Source organism: Solanum tuberosum, unplaced genomic scaffold (assembly GCF_000226075.1).
Source record: "Solanum tuberosum cultivar DM 1-3 516 R44 unplaced genomic scaffold, SolTub_3.0 scf00504, whole genome shotgun sequence".
NCBI lineage: Eukaryota > Viridiplantae > Streptophyta > Magnoliopsida > Solanales > Solanaceae > Solanum > Solanum tuberosum.
The window spans coordinates 253,754-258,317 of NW_006239420.1; positions in this window are offsets into that span (position 1 = coordinate 253,754).

Below are 4,564 nucleotides of genomic sequence, written 5' to 3' on the forward strand. Positions count from 1 at the left end.
TATATATAGGGAGACATTGTTTGCAAAACAAACTAAAAAGGAAAATAAGTCAAATAAATTGAAATGAAGGAAAGGATTTGCTTGCGTTGTATTTGACACTAAAAAAGAACTCATGTTTTTTACTAAAATGCTAAACATTCTCTCCTTCCTAGCAAAGGAGGTAAGAAACAAAAAAAATAACAAAGAATTTGTTAAGATTAAACTTGTTTAGAATTTCATCAAAGCTTGAGGCGTGTCAGATACTATCCTTAAGTATATTTCACCTAGTATAGTTATATTCCTCAAGATTCAACAAACTCTTCTAGTATAAAACTAGGAGTCAGAAACTAACAAAGATTCTCTGAAAAGATAAAACTATATTATAGTTGGCAATATGAGTATATAAATAATTAATGGTAACAACTAATTTTGTTGCAATGTGACCAAGTTTCAAGTTAGATAATTCTCTCAAATACTAATGGTAAAAATATGTTAAATAACATATTAACTCATAATTAATAAGGGATGAAGAAATGCATCTATATAATAATATTAATTGAGATATTAAGACTCAATAAAATAATTGAGATATTAAGACTCAAACATTGTCACTATATATAAAAGAAAAGTATATGTATATACATAAACGATCAACATCCGATTTATCATTTTTATAAGTGTCAAAACAAGTTAGGGTCAACATGTAATTGACTATCTATTTCATTGTATTCAATTCACTTCATGAAATACTTTTTCTATGTAAGTGGAACCAATTACATTTAATTGCAAAGGTCCTCAGGGAAAAATTAGGACAGTCAAAATTAAACTCAAACTTATTATAGGTAGGATTTCTATCGATACCACTCATGATCAATGGCGTAGGTAGATAGTGACAGAGGCAGGAATTTAAAGTAACATTTGAAATTGTGAAAAATTTACGAAGATAAACAGGGCGTAACAGAAAAGACTAATCTTAACTTTGTCATCCATCTTTTTAGTTGTGTTATCAACACCAAAAGTATGATCTAATAGTCAATGAAGTAGGTCGAAAACTACGTATAACACATATGAAAAAACAAACCAAAATTGCACATTCTGACTGCGGTAAGTCCATTAGGCCAACTCAATGACACTTAAATGGACACAAAGCACAAAATGAATATCAGCTAAGTATTGCTTCATATTTAAGTGTTGTTTCCGGGAGCCAGGGCGGCTCACTGACTTTAAAAATGAGGCATTTGACTTAGTCAACGCTGGAGGAGCATTTTTTCGAAATATGCAGCTGGAATGACTTGTTGCATGTGCAACACTCAGATCCACATATATATATGATTTTATGAAAAATATTTGTGGAAAATACCGCAATTTATTATTGTGCATCCACCGTCAACCAACTCATCTCCTTCGAAATACAACATTTGCTTGTAAATCTAAATGCACACTTTCTCTTGCAGTCTGCATCACGTTGACAATGGTCGATTATCTTCTCAAGAATGCATTTCCTGACATTAATTATTGGAATTTCCATACCATCTCTCACCATTGCCCAAATTTTATTCTATTTTGAAATAATACTCGAAATTCCCACCATCACAACTCCTCAACGCAATCATATTCACCACAATTATCGATAATCAACCAACAAAACCCTAAACAAGCTTCTAAAAACCTAACCTCCCTTTTCATTTATTATTATTACTCTCCTATTCTTACACAAATTATTCTATTTCACCCTTATTTTTCAAAAGATTATAATCTCCCTAAAAATATTACTTTATTATTAATCGTGTTACCAATGTGAAATTACTTGTGATTTTTGTTTTTTAAAATTTTATATACATCTCTAAATAATAAATACCATTAAAACAAAAAAGATAATTCACTTCGTAAATCGTCATTCTAAGCTTTCTGCGACAAGAGCCTTTTGACTGAGTTTGTCATTTCCATTTCATCATCTTAGTTGTGCTCATAACTGTTCTTTTTATTGAAAAGCTCAATTTCTTTTATAAGTTAATAAGAAACTATAAAGGAGTTCCACTTATTTCAACCTTCTATTGACTTTGTGGTGTGCCATTATGTTGCTCACGGAGCCGTCTCGATCATAAGAATTAAGAGCACTAAAGTAATTGCTTGGGATCTTAATTTTTTTAGACCCCTATTTTCTCCTAAAGATATATATTTATTGTTAAAAAATCTTATGTATTGATAAATTTGAAAAGATTTTTTTTTAATAGAAAATATAATAATTTTTTACCTCATTTAAGATAGAGATTATTGTAATAATTAAGAAATGGAAGAGTGTTTAGTTAATTGTAATATATTTTCTAGTTTCTTCTGCGACTATTTATTTTGTTGCCTAGCTCATTTGTATTTTGACGATTATCATGAACCAACAATATTGTTCTTATATTTACTTTCACTATTTTTATTCTCTCATTATTGAATATTCTAAAGTCTCTTAAACGTTTAAGCCTTTTACATTATACAAAATTTATTGTTGTGTGTTTATAAAAAGATCAAATTTATTTTTTGGTGTCTTCTTCGAATTTCAAGCACTAAAACTAATCAACACCATTTTAATATCATTATATCAACTTATCAAATTCAGCGCAACACTATTTCGATTTTTGAAACAAGTTTTATTATTCTAACTTTATATTATAGATTTTTCATTGAAATTTTCATTATTTGTATTTTTACTTCATTATGTCTGCATATATCCTACCTCTCCAAACCTCATCTGTAGGATTACACTGAGTATGTTATAATTATTCAATTTATATATGTCAATTAAAAAAAAAATTAAGACTTCTTTATAAAGTTTGGCTTTAGACCCCCCAAACTTATTGAGACGGCATTGGTTGCTCATATTAAAAAAAAAAAAGTAGTATAACACTAGAAGAATATGTACAACAAACTATTTTCGATCGTGTTTTAGTTCATTGAATCCCCTTAGTTTCTTCGTGTTTCATTTCTTGAACCAGTGCTTGTCGTCGTGCCATAGAAAGAGCAAGGACTTGTTAACGCAAACGTGAAACGTTAACTTCTTGTTGTGGTCCTCCTTGAAGAATAGGAGCTCATTTTTTATCAGTTGAGCGAAGGAGAGGTGTCTATTCCAATCCAAGAGATGCAAAGGATTGCTGGGGAAGAAACTTTCTCTAGAGAAAGTAGTATGACCAATGTAGCTTTCATTAATCATATCCAGAACATGGATTTCTACCTCAAGATCACCAACAAACCAAATGCAATAAGCAAAACCCGTTCTAAAGATGAGTTGAATGTTGTTCCTCTTTCGATGATAATGATGGTATATTAATGGATCGCCAGCAACAATTTGTATTTAGTTGCCCAATTTTGAGAGTTAAAACTTCGTAACAGAGTTCATTTTTTTTCATCTTCATGAATAGAAACCAGCTTGACAGCTCCATGATCGTCCCCTGACGGGGGAACAAACTCGATTTTAATACACAAATTAGGATTTTGTGGACTGGGGATTGGGAAGACGTCACGCAATTGACATGATTTAATGCGATAAGTGTGTGGAGTTTGTCTAGTATTTCTATCGACAGCCAATTCATGAGTTAAAGCCCCTTCTGTCCTGAAATTCAAAATCGAGACTAACAAGATACTTATAATCGTCATCATAGATAGTGTGTATTTTATAAAGGATACAAGAAAGATGGGTCCATAAAAAGAGTATTTCAGAGCTTGCATACACATTTGAATTTGTAGAATGGCCGAAGGGGCAAATAACTCAAGATATTGAATATTATTTCATTTGGAAGTTTCATGATCGATAGTAAAGAATTGAAAAAAAAAAATTGGTACAAAAAGAGAGATGGCTTGTTAATTTTGGTTGCAAGGAAGAGAAAAGAGAAGGTATTTATTAAAAAACTAAATGGCCAAAATTCCCATATCTGATTAGTATATGAATGAAAATATTTTATTTATAAATTCAAAGATTTTTTAATTTTACTTCAAGTTCTATCTGTATAATTCTGTATGTTTCTGTATATTGAAAATAACACTAACATATCTTTTATAAAAGTAAAAACCAAATTAAAGTAGGACTAAGAATCACTCTAACAAATCCTAAACAATTTAGGATTCCTACTCTAACTTTGAATTATTATTTCCAATCGTTTATATTTTATTTATATATAGAGAGAGATACTCTCATTCCATATTATAGTGGGATTACTTTTCTTTTTCAAATTAGGAAAATTAAATGGGCAAACTGTAGTGACGTCCCTTAGAATTACAATAGTTGAATATTCATCCATCTAAACTTGTATTTCCCCCCCCCCCCCCTTAAAATTCACACTTATTATAATAACTAGATAATGTTGCCCGTGCTATGCACGAGCCCAATAATATAAATGGTATATTTTGGGGCTAATAACTGAGTTTTTGAAGCGATTGTTTGCGTGGATAAAGGAATAAGTTTTTTTATCACAAACATGTACTTTCTTTGACGCTATTTAAGGCATAATAAGACTATCCACATACAACATTTTTGAAATATTTTATGTTGTCAATTATCATGATTTATAGTATTTTTACGATAGATTCACTTCAAGAATCA